Here is a 20,030-nt window from a genome sequence, read left to right on the forward strand (position 1 = left end):
TTGTTATAGTAACGTTGTGCATTACGTAATGCATTATCAAATATGTATAAATCATATATTCTACATGATTGGCAAGTAAAGCCCCAGTGGGCTAATACAATTGTAAATTGTACTTCAAAAGGTGGCATCAAAGTCCCGCCCCAGTGGGCAATCAAGAAGACCATCATATCAGGAAAAGTGTCTATTGTAATATCGTAGATTCCATTGAGTCGTCAAATTCTTCCGCTATAGCGCATTAAGTGAAATCTAAAATAATAGAAAATAATAACATTAAAAACTGTAGAGTTGAAGACCTTCGGCAAAATGTACAAGATAAAATTCTCATTCATGCAAGTGTATCGCTAATTCTTCACTGTTATTCAGTCCTTTAGGGATTAAACAATCAAAGTCCACAATGTATTTTGACTCTAATTTCCTGAGGGACAGTTCCCGATTCCCACCACGTACACCTAAATCCACTGTGTCAATTACCACCATGCGAACCAGCTTCTCATTTTGCATATGTTTGTTACAAAAGTGCAGGGGCGTAGCTAGAGCTTGTGGCGCCCGGGGCTATCCTTCAGATTGCCGCCCCTAGGGCGGGGGGGGTGCTGGGGAAAAAGGACGGTGAGCACTTGAAAGATGTCCGAGACACGTAGTATTGCTGCTAATAGTTACCTCGATCATGCAAGTTATGCAAGTTACATGCACATACATGACACGGTCAAAGGCTACAAAGTTGAATACACCGGTGACTGGCAGTACAAAAGGCACACTCGGCAGAACACGCAGGAACTCACAGGATTCATGCAGAGTTTCCAACAAAGGAGCCGTGGCCACAATTATCTCAGTGCAAAAAAGATTTATTCAGGCACGATGTCCAACGCGTTTCGGAGTTGTAGTCACTCCTTCATCACGTGCAATAAACAATGTTAAAGTGTCTACCCCAGCCGTGTGCCCGCCGGATCTGAGGCTTGGGTCAGCCAAACTTTGGTGTTCTATTTAATTAAGAAAACCCTTGCCCGCCCCACAACGCTGCATCGGAGAACGCCGTAAGCCGTGCAGAACCAAAATCGGAGCAGAACGAGGTAGTAAGGAGTGTGCTTCGCACATGACTGAAACCTGCAGTACGCCACCGTAAAACGGTAAGCCGGCATACGGGGCTGTTTGAAATTGACAAATGCGGCTAAACACAACGGGGAACGGATTGCACCACTCAATCACATGAATAGTGAACGTGGTGTGTAACCAGTGCTTTGAAGCGTCCTATTGAGCCCATGCTGGACGAATACTGTTAGTAACTAGACCGTATTATATTAACAATGTCAGACACGAGGAATGACAAACGGAAGCAAGTAGCTTCTAAGCTGCAGCAATCCACTACAGCTAAGACAACGGCCCAGGTTGCAAAAGCGAGCACCCAAATAGACAAAAAACAACTTTGGGATAATCTCTGTAAAGTGCTCAAAAAAGAACAGTCCAAATGGTTGGAGGCGACGGCTCTGCAACACTACGTGGACTGCAACAGGATACATAGGGGATTACGTATTTTTATCACCCCAACTCTACAACAACCTGACCCTGAAATGATTCACGAATGGATGGAAAATAACCACATGTACTCACTCAACATGTTAAAATTTTTTATAAAATATGCTGAAAAAGAGAGTATCAAACTAACAGAAGAAAGTGATGTCATTATACAAAAACTAAAGGAATTATATACAACCAGTGATTTTGACAGCGAAATGGATAAAATTAACTAAAGACTTGAAAAAATTGAGGAAGAAATCAAAATGAAAAAACTGAGCAAATTCGAAAGGGATGAAATTGATTATACCAACGGACACATTTTGACCTTTGGAAAAAAGTTTTATAAATTGAGAGATGACAAAACCAACCCCAAAACCACACCAGCAGTAAATGAACAAGCAAGTACCTCAGCCAGTCCGACAGTAACAAATTTATCATTGGCAAATACAGAGTCGCCAGGTCACACGGTTGAGGGAAATTCTAGTTCAGTGACAATGGATGATTCAGAAAGGGTAAAAGCCCAAGTTTTAAAGGAGTTGGCCAGAGAACGGGCAAACGCACAGGCTAGAAGTGGAAAAGGAGGAAGATGAGGAAACAGAGCAAACTACTCGAATCCAACAGACAGCCCGGTGGGAACACGCACAAGGGGCCGCTTTGCCAAGAAGCAGTAAACGCCATGACTGTGGTAAACCTTTCGAATTTTTCTTTAAGTAAAGATCAGTTTAATGTACTGTCCTTAGGTTTATCCTTTTGCCCTACGTCTGGTTTCAGTTATACAGACTCCAGAATTGATTTATTTCACTTCACTAGAAAGTTGAAGTTTAAGAAGTGGTTTAGTACTCAATTACACAGACAAAAATCTACCTGTATGACCAGTGACCAACCTAATTTACTCATAGAAGACATTACCATGTTACAGACTTTGCATGAATTAGCTGATGTGGAGGGTTGTAATGATGATCCATATGTCAATGTACTAAATACTGATCTTGTACTAAATGATGATGGCCATACCAGTTTCAAACCTAAATCAGTTTTTCTTCCTCAGATTAATTGTGATGCTATTAACTGTTTTGAAAAAGGGATGATTGCTGAGTTCAAAAGACTCAACAAATGTAAACAACATGACCATTATAATCACGCACACAAAGAACAGCACTAAATGAATTAGAGACGAACAAAAGTTTTGTCATGAAACAAAGTGACAAAGGGGGCAATGTGGTCATTTGGCCGCTAGAAATGTACTTACAAGAGGGATTAGATCAACTATCAGATCACGCAAGATACCGTATCTCTTCTAAAAATGAGTATGATAGAGCCATGACATGTATTTCCACTAAACTGATGGAGTGGAGATCAAGAGGCTTGCTCAGTAAGGATGAACATGCATTTCTGAATTGTAAATACCCAAAATTACCGGTGTTATATTTGCTCCCCAAACTTCATAAAAATGTACGAAACCACCAGGGAGACCTATCGTCTCATCATGTGGCAGTGCCTTGGAAAACACCTCCAAATATGTTGATTTTGTTATGCAACCTTTTGTTCAGGCAATCCCTTCGTTTGTGAAAGACACTACTGATTTCCTTCAACACATTGAAAAAATACAATGGCAAGATGATTTTTTTCTTATAGGCCTGGATGTATGCAGTTTGTATGCATGTATTCCTCAGGATCTAGGAATTCAAGCATGTCATACATTTTTCAAACACAGACCATTATCCTCACTTCTTCATACAGAGATGTTACTCGACATGGTTCAACTATGAATAGGTAACAATTTCTTTCTCTTTGACAAGATCATTTACCAACAAATCCAGGGGCCGGCGATGGGGACCTGCTTCCCCCCCAGCTTTGCAGGTTTATACCTCGGCTGGTGGGAGGAGCAAGTGGTGTACCAGTGTCATCTGTACAAAAACCACGCTGTCCTCTGGTTGAGGTACATAGACGACATTTTCTGTGTTTGGAAAGGCACAGAAAATGAGGCACATGAATTTTTAACAAACCTCAATTTTATTTATTTAAATCTCAAATTTACTTATACGGTTGACGATTCTTCCATAGAACTTCTGGATCTCAAACTTGAGATCAGAAACAACAAAATCTGCAGTTCCCTGTATGGGAAATCCACCTCAGGCAACAGTCTGCTACACGCAAACAGTTGCCATCCCCAAAGTCTTATACGCAGTATCCCTTATGGGGATTTTCTGCGTGCACGCAGGAACTGAAGTACCAATGAGAAGTACGAATCTGAAAAACTTATAATGACTGAACGATTCTTGGCAAGAGGTTACAATGCCAAACTTGTGAAAGATTGCAGTGACAAAACTGATATTCTTGACCGCAATGAAATTTTGCCGTCCAAGAATTTATCCCAAATGACAGAGGATAAAGCACCCATCGGATTCATTACCAAGTATAACACTCAGGCTTGGCAAGTTAGAAAAAGCCTCAAGAAATTCTGGGAAGTACTCACAACTGATGAGGACCTGGAGGGGTATGTAGGAGAACATCCATCTGTAACATTCCGAAAACCCAAATCCTTACATGACCAGTTATGTAACAACATGATTCAGAGTCACAAAAGGGTGAACAATGGGAAAGGATTTTACACCTGTAATCAGTGTAAGGCTTGCAAATATAGCTGCAATCTCAAGTCTATAAAATTCAATGACCAGGAAGTACCATTTAACATTGATAAACACACCAGTTGCAACACTGAGTTTGCTATATATACACTGAAGTGTCCTTGTGGGAAGTACTACATTGGCAGTACCATTCACAAGGGCAAGAAACGAGTACTTGAACACCTGCGAGCCATCAATAAAAATGACAAAAATTATCCAGTGGCTAGACATTTTCAGGAATTTCACAAAAGCAACCCTAACTTAGTGAAATTTGCAGTCATTGATTGCGTACCCCCTAACATCAGAGGAGGGAACAGGTTAGCTGAATTGAGATGCCTAGAATCTAAACTTATCATTCGTTTCAACACTTTGGCACCTAATGGTCTCAACAAGGATGAGGCATTGTCAGCACATTTATATGTCTAGTTGTCACATTGCTGCATTGTAAATAATATTTTCCATATGATGTTGTTTTTTAAACTTGTTAACTTAGCACTTCATGTACTAAGTCACTTTCTTGTTTTTAATTCACGTTTCGTCTCTGATTCTTTACAGATGTACAATTGCTCTTCCCACTGGGAGGAATTTATGAATACATGACATGTTTCTTTAAAAATGTCAGACTTGGTTAGTCACAATGGTTCAAATGGAAAACCAGATGATCAAGAACAATTTTGATTCATGCCCACTGGGGCTTTATAAACAGAATTTGGTCTATTGGTTAGTTACAACGGCTCATATGGAAAGCCAGATGATCGCAAACACTTTTGATTTATGCCCACTGGGGCTTTACAAACAGTATTTGTTATATTATATTTGAGGCAATACTTCTGCTTTATTAATCATATTATCATGAACTGGGGTTTTGGTAAATACCTTTATCTACGTCTCTAGATTACGCAAATAATTGCCCTTGTTGTTTAATATTAAGCCCACTGGGGCGTGACAACCATTATATTTTGCTTTACTGCTCGAATATGCACAGGCTGAGCACTTCTACCAACTTGGTAAGCATTACAGTGCTAAACTAGCTGCTGAGGCTATCGCGTAAGCCGATAGCACAAGGGAACTGTGAGCGCATGATTTTTTAAATTGTATAGGGCACGCCGTGTTCGCGCCCCGAGCTTGGTTCAATTTTGTTTATAAATATGCCAGCACTCGATACTATGATTTATTTATGTTTTCATTTAATGTTTGAAAACCCTGAAATATGAGTTTGGGTGTGATCAAGATAGTATATACAATGTTTTCACTGCATTTCACGTTTAGATCTAACCACGTGACTAACTTTCTTTTTGATTATTATCAATTTCGTGATGTATAAATTTCGACCATACCATCATGTTTATCATATAATTCAGCATTGCAATGTACATAGAATGTTCAAATGAATTTCTTTATCGAGACAATAACACAGTTAAATCCCCTGTGTGTGAGTCTGTCTTCCACATGCATGACCATGTGACTTGTTACTTTATTTACTCTCACTTTAACATTGTTTATTGCCCGTGATGAAGGAGTGACTACAACTCCGAAACGCGTTGGACATCGTGCCTGAATAAATCTTTTTTGCACTGAGATAATTGTGGCCACGGCTCCTTTGTTGGAAACTCTGCGTGAATCCTGTGAGTTCCTACCCTGGTGACAGCTTGTTTGGTATAGAGGGGGTGGCTACCCCAGCCGTGTGCCCGCCGGATCTGAGGCTTGGGTCAGCCAAACTTTGGTGTTATATATATATATATATATATATATATATATATATATATATATATATATATATATGTGTATATATATATATATATATATATTCCAACACTGTCGATCCGTTCAATCAACAAAGTGAGCCGCCACTGCCAGCCAGTAAATTTTGCCAAAAGGTTTTAAGTTGCACAGAAAACCAACGCGTTTCAGTAGTTACATCTACCTTGCTCACGGTTAATTTTAACTATTCAGATGCATTGTTTAAATTACCCCTATTTACCCAGGAAGTTATTCTTGCACTTCCGCCTGCAGGGAATTCTGGACCTTGTAGTTTACATTTTTAAACATAACATTTTTACATCGGTATTATGGGAGCCCCCATCTTATTCATTCATACCAATTGTTCATACAGTGTCAAAGGATGAGATTCAATTGTTCTATTTAGTGTTGCCCTCCAGTGGGCTTGTAAGGTGCAGTGTCAACAATGAAATTCATACGTTCTATTTAGTGGTGCCCTCCAGTGGGCTTTTACGTAGAATGTTTGTTATCAACAGTTTTACTGCCCTCCAGTGGGCGTTTTTGGGAAAGAGGGAGGGCGGTATTGAGGGTACCATAGAGGAAGGGGAATAAGTTTGAAAAGGTTGTCAATGGAAAAGAGTAAGGAATTCATAGTTTATAAGTGGATGTACAATTCCTCCGACTGGTTCAAACCTAAGGGTGACAAGGTCCGAAAATTCAGGATATGACGTGACTCTTTTTGTCTTAAAAGTTTTTCCAGGTGGCCACCTCGATCGGACAGGGACATTGTTCCCAAACCCCAGAACATCAGAAGTTTCCAATTGCTATTATGGTCCTTCTCCATATGTTTGGCTACTGCGTTGTTTCTGTCCTTGTTGACCGTTGCACGGACATGTTGTAGGATTCGTGTTTTTAGTTCACATATGGTACTGCCTATGTACCTCAACTTGCATGGGCATTCTATCATATAGACTTTTGCAAGTAATAAGTTCTTTTATTTTCCAGATTTTTTTGTTGGCCATTGTCAGTTCTTCCATCGGTTTTGCAATCTCACACACTTTGCAGTTAAAACATTTTACGAATCCTTGTGTTTAGCCAAGAAGTTTCAGGTTTGTTGCTTTGGAAATGACTGTGGACCAATTGGTCTTTTAAATTTGTTGCTTTCCTGTAGGTGATTACTGGGTGAGTCCCCATCCTTTGACCCATCATGGGGTCTAGTTGGAGTATCTTCCAATTTTTCCTCAGAATCTGCGAGATTTTTTTAGATTATAGGCTATAATCCAATATCAATCTTATTGGCTTATTTTCCGGTTCATTTTGCTTCTCTTCTTTTTTTAGGCAATCCTCTCTGGGGTTTTCTGCCTCTTTTTCCCAACATTTGTTGATTAGATGTGTTCCATATTTTCGATTATTTCCTAAACCCTTATGTCCAGAAACTAAAATCTTACATAAAAGATACCACTGACTTTTTATGCACAATAAAAGAACTAACATGGCAATCTAACTTTCTGATGATTACAATGGACGTAATCGCCCTTTATACAAACATTGACAACAATTTGGGCATGCAAGCCTGCAAATACTACTTGCAAGATCGTAACATCCACTATACGGAACACAACAACATGCTAATGAATAGGATTTCTTTTTGTTTAGAAAACAACATCTTCTTATTCAGAGACAAAATATTCCGACAACGAAATGGGGCTGCAATGGGCTTTTCCTTCAGCCCAAGCTATGCTTGCATAGCAATGGGATGGTGGGAGGAAGCAGTGGCCTGGAACGATCAAAATCAACACTTCACCCGCAATATAGTGACCTGGAAAAGGTTTATTTATGATTTTTTTATCATCTGGAGTGGAAGTGCAGCGGAGTTCCAACAATATTTTGAATATCTAAATACCAGCACACCGTGCCTCAAATTCACCAATGAAATGAGTAATACTAAAGTGACTTTTTTAGACACGGAGGTGTATGTTAAAAATAACCGTCTGGAAACAACGCTTTACCGCAAAACCACTGCAACAAATGCAACCCTAGAAGCAACCAGCTTCCATCAGTCTTCTTTGATTTCCAGTATTCCCTATGGGGAATTTCTCCGTCTAAGACGAATATGTAGCGAAGATCTGGAGTGGAAAAAACATAGCGCAGGCACAATTAAACGTTTTCAAAAAAGAAAATATGGAACACATCTAATCAACAAATGTTGGGAAAAAGCGGCAGAAAAACCCAGAGAGGATTGCCTAAAAAACAAAGAGAAGCAAAATGAACCGGAAAATGAGCCAATAAAATTGATATTGGATTATAGCCTAAAATCTAAAAAAATCTCGCAGATTCTGAGGAAAAATTGGAAGATACTCCAACTAGACCCCATGATGGGTCAAAGGATGGGGACTCACCCAGTAATCACCTACAGGAAAGCAACAAATTTAAAAGACCAATTGGTCCACAGTCATTTCCAAAGCAACAAACCTAAAACTTCTTGGCTAAAAACACAAGGATTCATAAAATGTTTTAACTGCAAAGTGTGTGAGATTGCAAAACCGATGGAAGAACTGACAATGGCCAACAAAAAAACCTGGAAAATAAAAGAACTTATTACTTCCAAAAGTCCGTACACGGTCTATATGATAGAATGCCCATGCAAGTTGAGGTACATAGGCAGTACCATATGTGAACTAAAAACACGAATCCTACAACATGTCCGTGCAACGGTCAACAAGGACAGAAACAACGCAGTAGCCAAACATATGGAGAAGGACCATAATAGCAATTGGAAACTTCTGAAGTTCTGGGGTTTGGAAACAATGTCCCTGTCCGATCGAGGTGGCCACCGGGAAAAACTTTTAAGACAAAAAGAGTCACGTCATATCCTTAATTTTCGGACCTTGTCACCCTTAGGTTTGAACCAGTCGGAGGAATTGTACATCCACTTATAAACTATGAATTCCTTACTCTTTTCCATTGACAACCTTTTCAAACTTATTCCCCTTCCTCTATGGTACCCTCAATACCGCCCTCCCTCTTTCCCAAAAACGCCCACTGGAGGGCTGTAAAACTGTTGATAACAAACATTCTACGTAAAAGCCCACTGGAGGGCACCACTAAATAGAACTTATGAATTTCATTGTTGACACTGCACCTTACAAGCTCACTGGAGGCCATCACTAAATAGAACAATTGAATCTCATCCTTTGACACTGTATGAACAATTGGTATGAATGAATAAGATGGGGGCTCCCTTAATACCGATGTAAAAATGTTATGTTTAAAAATGTAAACTACAAGGTCCAGAATTCCCTGCAGGCGGAAGTGCAAGAATAACTTCCTGGGTAAACAGGGGTAATTTAAACAATGCATCTGAATAGTTAAAATTAACCGTGAGCAAGGTAGATGTAACTACTGAAACGCGTTGGTTTTCTGTGCAACTTAAAACCTTTTGGCAAAATTTACTGGCTGGCAGTGGCGGCTCACTTTGTTGATTGAACGGATCGACAGTGTTGGAATAATTGGCGGCTTGGTTCAGCCGCGGTGAGCGAAGCACCGCTGAGAGCGCCATTACGGGGGTAATCGAGCCATGGATTTGTGAATATATATATATATATATACACACACACACACACAAGATGAAAGGTCAAGGTATTAATGTATATTTTACCAAAAGGACTTTGATCGCATTGTATTAGACAAAGATATAAATTGAGTCTGTCTTCTAGCTCTATATGTTGGAGCCCAATCAGAATGAGGCACTTGCACTTTAAATTAATCACTCTCACCATAGTTCGCTGTCATGTGAGCAAGGCACCTGAGTGCCGAAACGTTATGAGGAAGCCGGCAAGTGAATAAAGAAAATTTGAGCACCGTAGAAACTGGTCCGTGCATTGTGTTCCTGCCCCGAGCTAAGACGAGCTGCAACCGCGCAGGGAAAACTTTGGTTTTACTATATAAGTGGTCGCTTGGATCTGCGCGACCAGACGTGAGACCCTTTCCAAACGAAAACCAAATTGAGGGCAACGTCGCTACAAGTGGATCCTCACCGGAGGTCTCTTCGGCGTTTGTGTTCTCTGGGAGGAGAAAAGACATTTGACCCCCGAATACCGATTGAATTGAACCGGAAGTAGTTGTGTCCTCACAAGAACGGCGCCTGCAGAGCACTGAGAAGCGTCGGAGTCGAGCTAAGCTCTGCAAACCGGGAGGAATAATTCATCGGAATCGAGGCGGAAAGCAACGCGGTAAAGTGGCAACTCGTTATTTTTGTTATAATTCACATCTAGCGTTTTGTCCACACTAAATTAATCGCTTAACCAATATGTCGGCTGACAGCATGAGGGATAGGGAGGCGAGAGCTACGACTATATTCTCGGACATACCCCCTAGTGTTAACATCAACGCACATAACACCTCGAACCCGCAAGGAGGACCTAACACAGACACACTTATTGGCAAGATATATCCTGGAGAAAAAAATCCCGCCAGGAACAAAGTAAATGGTGGGAAGCTAAGTCCCTGCAAAAATACATCGAGGTAAACCGGATACCGAGGGGACACAGGATCTTAACATCGCCCACGTACGAAAACCCCAATCCGGAACTAATGCGAGAGTGGGCGGACAGTAATTTAGAGGCGTCAAGGCGATTGGTATTGATATTAATTGAATACGCTGAGAGAGATCGAATCAAACTGCTGGATGAGATTGCAACCTTATATGAGGAATTGGAAACCTTGGGTACAGAAGAAGAGAGAACTAAGCTTTTGGCGGAAATGAATGCCCGATTGAAAAAGGAGGAGGAAAAGATCATAACGAGAAAGACATACAAATTTGCCAGAGATAGGCAGGACTATGACCTGGGGCAAATCTTCACTTTTTCGAGGAAATATGATGGTATCCGCAAGGCCAGCGGCGGACCCATTGGCAATACTCAAACAAAGACACAGGGCAGACGAAACTATAAACAAATGCAACCCAATGCGGAAGAATCGGGGGTATCCGATTTCAGCTCAGGTCCAGGAAGTGACACTGACTCTGAACAAAGGCAAACGAGAGTGGGTAATGTTGGCAAAAAACCATCTCCAGGCGAAGAGATCAGTTTTTTATGCGAGGAACGCCTCCAAACTCTGAGACCAGGGATGAGAAAATGCTACGGAGAAAGTGGAAAAACTATGTCCGTAGGAGGAGGCGCAGGGCGAGGCCGTGGGCAGGGTCAAGTAAGCAACGGTCCGCCGAAAAGGAAGGGCAGGGGCCAGTGGCAGAAGAAATGAATAGCCACACTCAACAGACAATCATTAATCTTCCTGGTATGACCTTCACAGCCAAAGAGGTAAACATCTTGAGGTTGGGGCTATCATATGCTCCAAGAACCAATTTGAACTATGCTGCTACTCGCACCGATTTCTACAAAGCTACTCGCAAACTAAAACTGAAAAAATATCATGAAATGAAAGCCAATGAAACGGAGGTCGAGAATGAAGTACATGCAAATCCCTCGTTAACCCAAGAACTAAACATATTATGGACTATCGATGGCAATGACAGCATGACTATGGAAGTTAGTGAAATCCACATACCGGAGACAAAATCAGGATCTCTAGAAGCTCCTACAGTGTCAACAAGTACTAAGCCTCTTACCCCTTTCAAGCCTCCTTCAGCTTTGTGTCCAATTATGCCAAGGGATTCTATTGACATATTCCACGAGAACATTGTCAGTGATCTGAAGGAGCTACATGGTAGAATCAGTAAAATGAAATTCAAATATGACCAACGAACATTTGATTATGAATCCTTGGTACAAAAGCTCAAGGCCAACAACAACATCATTGTCCGCCCTAGTGATAAGGGCGGAAACATTGTACTTCTCAGCAAGACTACATATGACAAAGAGGCATTTCAACAGTTAAACAACAGGGAACACTACAAAAAACTAAAAGGTGATGAAGTTAAAAACATGCAACATGAATATCACAAATTGTTGTTGAAATGGAGAGCGGCAAAACTTTTGACTGAACCGGAATACAATTACCTGAAAACGGATTTTCCGGTAATACCATCTATGTACTTCATCCCCAAAGTTCATAAAGACAGGAACAATCTCCCTGGCAGACCTATCATCTCTGCCAGGGGCAGCCTATTGGAAAGAACGTCGGTATACATCGATTATTTTCTCCAAAACTACGTGAAGGGCTTGGACTCTTACGTTAAGGATACAGGGGATTTTTTATCCAAACTTGCAAATATACAGGTACGAGAGGGAGATTGGCAAATAGCCCTCGACGTCACATCCCTTTATACTAGTATTCGCCATGCGGATGGTATTGCAGCAATACAGTATTACTTAGAGAGAAGAGATTCTGTTTTTTATGAACATAGCAAAATGTGGATACAAATGCTTCAGTTTTGCCTTGAACACAATGTATTCATGTTCAGCAATTTGCTGTATAGACAATTACAAGGAGTGGCGATGGGGGCCAGTTTCTCTCCAAGCTTTGCATGTTTGCACATGGGAGCTTGGGAGGAACTGGTCCTCCATACACACTTTGAGCAGGAAATGAAGGATCATGTCATTAGTTGGCATAGATTTATTGATGATCTTTTTCTGGTGTGGAGGGGGAGCAAGGAAGAAGCCTTGGGATTTATAGATCGTCTCAATGATAATGCTCTCAACATACAATTTACAGGAGAACTTAGTCAGCAACAGGTCCCTTTTTTCGATACCTTAGTTTACGGACATAATAACAAACTTGAAACTAAGTTGTATCGTAAAAAAACAGCTGGGAACACAACACTCCATGCTGACAGTGCACACCCTCGCCATCTCATCATGAGCATACCTTATGGGGAAATGCTGCGACTTCGCAGACTATGTAGCACAGAGAAGGATTTAGCGGAAGCGCAGCATGCCAGCTCCATTAGATTCCGAGATAGGGGCTATTCGCAGAAAGTCATTGATGAAGCTATCCATAAATGGAAAAAACTAGATTGTCTACTTTTGTTGACAAAACACAACTCTCCATCAACTATGGAACCAAGTGCTGTAGCAACAGATCCTGCAAGTAACCCTAAGGCTGAAACCTTCAGAATTATTACGGGTTTCTCTTCTCAACATCAAGAGGTGAAAAAAATTATCAATAAGAATTGCCCCACAGTTCTGAAGGATAATATCATTGGGCACAAATTGCCCAAGCGAGCCTCCATAACATATAGCAGGGCACCCAGTATGAGAAGCAGATTGGTGGAAACCGGACCTGAGGTACTCACAAAAACATCGTGGTACCATACAAGAGGAGGTTTCCACAAGTGCAAGTCTTGCAAGGCATGCACACATGGCGTGAGCCGTACGAGTTATCGGGATGGGTTCAGTCACAGGCAGCATAAAATTACTAAGACATCAACCTGCAAAACGGAATTTGCTATATACATTTTGGAATGTCACTGCCCACTGCAGTATGTGGGCAGTACAAAACTGCCTGTCCACAAGAGAATCCTACAGCACTTGAGGGCCATTACGTCACAGGATAATACTTATCCTGTGGCGCGTCACTTTAGATCCCACCACAACAGTAACAACAAAGATCTAAAATATTTTGTGGTGGATTCGATTATGCCAAGCAGAAGAGGAGGTAACAGAGAGGCAAATCTCAGAAAGTTAGAGACGAGATATAATTTACAACTCAATAGTAAACAGCCCAATGGACTGAATGTAACAGAGGACCTCTATACTTGTTTGCATTAGAATGAAAAGAACATCTAATATACAACATTTAATAGTTTCAATAACAGTACTATTAGAACCCATGTATTAACTATTATTAGTTAATCAATAGGAATGCTATACACATGATGGTTTTTACTATCTTATTTATTTCCTTATTTACGATGGATTTTAATAATTGTAAATAGAGGTTTTAATGTTTGTGAGAACATTTCAGTATTGTTGTTCTAGAATGAAGGTATTTTAAAACTTTTAACTTATGTTCGAAATAGATCTGGGTCTATCATATAAATTAACAAGAGGATTTTATTTCCCTTCCTCTACAGTACTGTTAACAAACAAGAATAAAAAACAGGAGAAGTATGAAAAATTAGAAACTTGGTCAAGTATGTGATGGACCTTCCTTAGATTATGGGCTGCACAATCTGGATCTACCTCTACTTTGAGTTGTTTGAAGTTTTTTGACTTTTGGATTCAAGTGACTTTGGGACTGTTGAATATTTGAATCATTCGGTTGATCTAAGGATGATGTCAATTGAAACAAATTGTTGAATATTTTTTACCTAACCCGATCTATGCCATATTGGACAATTGATTCTCTGCATATAATTTATGTGTATTTTACTAAGGAATGTGTGACGGTCATCCACTCCACCCCGCTGACTGGGCCCAGTCGGTGAGGTGTACACGGTATTTAGAAGGTTGTACGTGTCTATTATATGAATCTTATGCACACTGCACTTTTTTTTAAACACAAAATAGCACTTTTTTTCACTAATATTATATGATGTGGGTTCTATATCAGTGGAGCATTATGATATTTCTGTTTGAACAGACATAGAAACATGAACTCACTTATGGTTGATTGTTTTTGGATATGGTTCGACCGCTTTACATTATGGTGGCCGAACATATTTGGGACTTATGTATTTTACAGTTATTAAGCAACCATTTTACAGGATAATTGTTACTTTTAAGACTTTTATCAAATGAGATAGGCGACATTCCTTTTTGTATCATTAATGTATTTTACTGAGTATTAATGTGTATTTTACCAAAAGGACTTTGATCGCATTGTATTAGACAAAGATATAAATTGAGTCTGTCTTCTAGCTCTATATTTTGGAGCCCAATCAGAATGTAGCACTTGCACTTTAAATTAATCACTCTCACCTTAGTTCGCTGTCATGTGAGGAAGGCACCTGAGTGCCGAAACGTTATGAGGAAGCCGGCAAGCAAATAAAGAAAATTTGAGCACCGCAGAAACTGTTCCATGCATTGTGTTCCTGACGCGAGCTAAGACGAGCTGCAACCGCGCAGGGAAAACTTTGGTATATATATATATATATATTTATATATATATATTTATATATTTATATATATATATATATATATATAAATATATATATATATATATATATATATATATATATATATATATATATATATATATATATATATACATGTACACAAGATGAAAGGTCAAGGCACCCAGACCTGCACTGGTACATGTGATTCTTTGGAGTGTGGGCAACAATGGTAGTGCAAGAGCTGGGAACCTGACTTCCCTAGTCCCCTCACATTTTGGATAACCAAAAATACAAGATTCAAAACAGCTCAGCACATACCCATATATTAGATTGTCATAAGTAATGTTACACAATTAGTGGTTCTCAAAGTCACAGTCATTGTCATTCATAATCAACAAAAAAACTCCCAAGAAAGAATTTGTTAGAGATTTCTATTGTGAAAAACTTTCTTCTTATTTTATTTTATATTTGATAGATGAATGAAATATCATCTATCAAATTTAATATGCGGTTGCCGTAGGTAGTTATAGTTAGACCCTAGTTTCCATGGGAAAAGCGTTTTTGATTTGCCAATAAGTTTGGCGCAGTTTGATGAATCTTCATGACATTTTGAAAACTAATTGTTTACTCAGGTCAGTTCCTGTCCTAAAAGTTTCAGGGTGATTCGTGAAGGGGGGGTGAGAAAAAAGGGGGGTCCCAAATTGTGTTTTCTCCATAGGAAACTTTAGACACGGCTACAGCCTGAACTGCTGAACCGAATTACCCAAATTTGGCACAGAGAGAGCTCTTGGTCCAAAAGGCACGCTTTTGTTTAAATGGTGTAAATCCATTCAGTAGTTAATTAAAGATTTACAGATATATATATATTTGAGAATTGTGAGATCTAGTTGGCTGAGCCCTCCCGAGCATCAGCTTGGCTCAATTTGGCTGCAACCACTTCCAACCAGGAATAGTTGGCAGCCATCTAGTGCCTCGGACCGAGTGAGAAGGCAAAAGGTGAAAGAAACATAAAAAACAAGAAAAGGTGGCTGGGTAAAAACACGCTGACCCCCAGGCCTGCTACAGGGACCCCTCGGCCCGAAAAAGCATTTTTCTTTTGCATTTTTGTCCGGGTTGCGCAAGGTGCATGAACCCGGTGAAAGATTAAATTAAAACGAAGCGCGGACTCTCGCGCTTAGTTTTTTAAAGCCGGGGTGCCAGGTCCCATGGGAAATGCTTATTTATGTAGCAGGGGCTCCTGCCCGCCACACTGCTCTGGGGACCGCCACCTACCCAGGGCAATCCTTATTATTGTGCGGGGGCCTTATGGCCCCCAAGCCCCGGGGACCGCCACCTCCCCAGGGCTAAAACAAATAATGTGTGGGGGGGCTTGAGCCCCCCACACTGCCCGGGGACGACCACCTCCAAGGGGAACTGTTTATTTGAATGTGGGGGTCTGTTGCGGACCCCAGGCTCAGGGGACCACCACCTCCCCGGGGTTTTCAAAATGTAGGGAGGGTGGCCACCTGGCCCCCCTCCTCGATCCCTCAATGGCCCTGGGGACCGCCAGCCCCAGGGCCGGATCCTGCAATTTTCTGGGGTGCCCACCCCGGGGACATTGCTGTTTGCTATGACCCGCCCTATTATAGCAAACACTGCTGTGGTTTTTGGAAGCGAGAGCAGGAAAACCTGCTTTTGCTTCCAAAAACCAAAGCAGGATTGCTTTTGCACAAGGGGAGCTGCTTGTCAGTCCCAAACAGAGAGGCCAGGCCCCGGGATATGGGGTCCCCGGGGCCAGAAGTGGCCTGGGAGGGAGGCCACGTAGCTCCACTCCCCAATATTTAAAACAACATTTTTTTAAAACGGAAAGGCCGGTCCCGGGGGATGGGGTCACCGGGGCCATAATTGGCCTTAGCCCCTCCAAATGTAATAAAAAAAAATAAAAGTGTGGACATGCCTCCGGGGCCTAAATTGGCCTTGGCAGGGGGGCCATGCGGCTTCCTTCCTGTTTTTATTTCTTTATAAAAATGTTTCAGGCCCTGGGACATGGGATCCTCAGGGCCCTAAAAATGATAAAAGAAGGGGGGCTACACAGCCCCCCTTCTAAAAAAAATTACAAAGTGCTCTTGGTGCACTGCTGCTCGGAGGATGAAGTCCACTTGTGTCCTGAGGTCCTCAGGACACGAGGACCTCATCGCCCCACCAGCAATACACCAAGAGGTGCAGAAAGGGGGCGTGGCCTGGTATGAGAAGTTAGCAATCCTGCTGTGTGGGACTTAATGGGGGTAAACAGAAGGCTCAAAGGTTGACGTTGGGGGCTAATTACCCCTCCTGTTACCTCCAGTAAATCCCACACAGTGGAATTGCCAAGAGGTGTTCGTAGGCCACACTCACCTTTCTCCACTACTCTGCAAACGCGACTGCTATGTTAGCACTATTGCATAAAAAAACCTTAGAAATTCACTGAAAAAACCATAGGTTTCAGGAATGTTATAGTTAGAAATTAGCATTTAAAAAACCTCAGAAATTCACTAGAAAAACCATAAATTTCAGGGATGTTATAATTAGCTGGACATTTCACTCGTATAAAACCAGAGAAATTCGGCTGTTATAGTTAGTAGAGCTAACTATACCTCACGCCCCCCGCAATGCACTGCTGATGACATCACATATTACATCACTCATGATATGCCCATTATGTCCATTTATCAGTGCTGTGTGATGTAGCATTGATCCGTGGGGAGACCCCTTTCCACCCAAGTCTGCTGAGCATATGAGGGAGCCTCCTGTCTACTCAGGAGCGAGTGCAGATAGTCCAGTAAAGGAGGCAATTGTTGTCAAATGTAGTGGTTCAGTTAATTAAAATAGTACATCATCTTTGTAGAGGCTGAGCTTATTTTCTTCCCTACCTAAATTTAGTCTATTAATGTCAGGGTATGTTTGAATATTAATAGCCAGCAGCTCAATCGACAGAGCAAATAGGAGGGCGACAAGGGGGGGAGGGGGCACCCCCATCTAATTGCCCTGTATAGTGAGAATATATTCTTGTTCATACCATCTATTTTAATGTTGGCTGATGGATGAGTGCAATTTGCCTGTATCCATCTCTTTTGTTTTTGTTTACATTCGGGCGGTGGATGCGAGTAAATTAGGTTGCAGGTGGGGAGCCGCTTGGAGCGAATATCTCCAACGTGAAGTAACCCCCACCACCGGTGCCACGAATGGAAGAACAATTTGCTTTCACGTCCGGACACCTGGAAATACCAGGGGAGTCCGGGACAAAATTGTGAGTTTTCTTTAAATCTTACATTTCTTGCACTCTCACCACTGTAGTCAGGGTACGCCTTAGCGTGTGTACACCGCCCAGTGGGGTCTTCTCCTTTTCACACTATTCCGTGGTCCTGATGAAAGCTTAGCCGACTTGGCTTCCCTGAGCAGAAACATGTCGACTTTTTTTTTTTTTTTTAAAACCTTTATTTCGATATAAGAAATACATTTGCAGGCCTACAACCACATGGGCCGGCCGTTGCTAAAACGAAACAGAAACTCAAAATTGCACTGTTACACAGCTCTTCAGCCGACAGCCCGAGTGCCCGGCAGCGATTCAGCATGTTATTCTTAAGAGTCTTGTGGTGGTAAGCAGGATGAATTAAAGGTTTCACATTTTAAATATATATAAATAAACAATGAAAAATAAACTGAAAAAACAAGCGAGGCAAAAAAGAGACTATACAGTGAGTGTCCGTCCCAGGGGGGAGAGCCGTATCAGAAAATGATATGTGCAGTGTAGATCGATGAGATCTTGAGAGGGGGGGGGCCCGGGAGTGAGTGATCACAGCATCAGCAAGAATGTACACTAAACAAGGAATGCTCGGCCACGGAGACAGCGGTATCTCCGGGACATCTTCAAAATGGAGAGTACAGACCTCCCCGTGGTATAGGTTCCATTGATTCCATATTCTCCCCCCCTTCTTAGGTCTACCACATACAACATATATGGTTTTCTCCCTAAACATGCACCAATCCATGTTTTCTTTCCAAGCTGAAATCGTAGGCGCTCTTTGGGACCCCCATTGTTGTGCGATGTTTCTTTTAGCTACCATGTTCTCAAGGGTAGCCCATTGCATCTGTGCCACATTATAATCGTTTGACTCCCACACATTCAATAAACAACGTCGGGCCTCCGGCAACAATGAAACTCCCGTAACCTCTTCCATGACAGCATGCACACGATTACAAAACACCACCACATCAGGGCACTCCCATATAATATGGAGGAAGGTAGCAATCAAACCACACCCACGCTTGCACAACCCATCAAGTCAAGTCTAGTCAGAAATTTGTACAGCGCGCTACTCACCCAGAGTGTCTCAAGGCGCTTAAGGGAAAGGGGATCGTTACTGATCGAATAGCCAGGTCTTGAGTTGCTTCCTGAATGAGAGGTGGTTCTGGGTAAGACGGAGGTGCCGGGGACCTGCTATATAGATACGATGTAGGATTTTTAATTGCACCAGCCGGAGACGGTCCGGAATCGCGACCTCTTTAGGAGAAGATATCGCAGCCTGCCAATCTTCATCGTCCAACTCCAGTCCATCGCCGGTCCAAGCACCCCGAAGCTGCAAAAGCAAATTCGATCGATCGTTAATAAGTTTTTTGTATATTAGGGAAATAGTACTATCCGGGACGTGCCCGTCAAGCACTCTATCCTCGAGGGGAGAAGATTCAGGGATAACGGTCCCGGTCGGGAAAACCGAACCAAGCGCGTGGCGGATCTGCATATAACGGAAATGCTCCTTATCACTGAGCGCATATTCCGATTTAAGCTCATCAAAAGTCTTGACCCTGTTCTTGACCCAGAGATCCCCGACCCTACTAATACCAATGAGGTCCCACTTCTCGAAGCCCTTCGTAGTCCAAAGACTGCCCAATCTTTCCGCAGCGTAAAGTGGGGTCGCTCTAGTCAATCTGTCCGACCACCCCATAGCTACGTTTGCGCTACACCACACCCGCACCGCGACCCCGGTGGGTCCAGTCAGTTTCCTTCCAGACGATTTGGAATACAACGCCCTGTTATAGTTCCCTCCTGGCAGCTGCCATTTGTCCATTTCGAATGCAGGATTTGGAACAGGGCCGTACATGGCATGATTAATTGCACTCAATTGGGACGCCCAGTAATA

The sequence above is a fragment of the Lissotriton vulgaris genome, chromosome 3_1 (assembly GCF_964263255.1).
Source record: "Lissotriton vulgaris chromosome 3_1, aLisVul1.2, whole genome shotgun sequence".
In the NCBI taxonomy this organism is placed as follows: Eukaryota; Metazoa; Chordata; class Amphibia; order Caudata; family Salamandridae; genus Lissotriton; species Lissotriton vulgaris.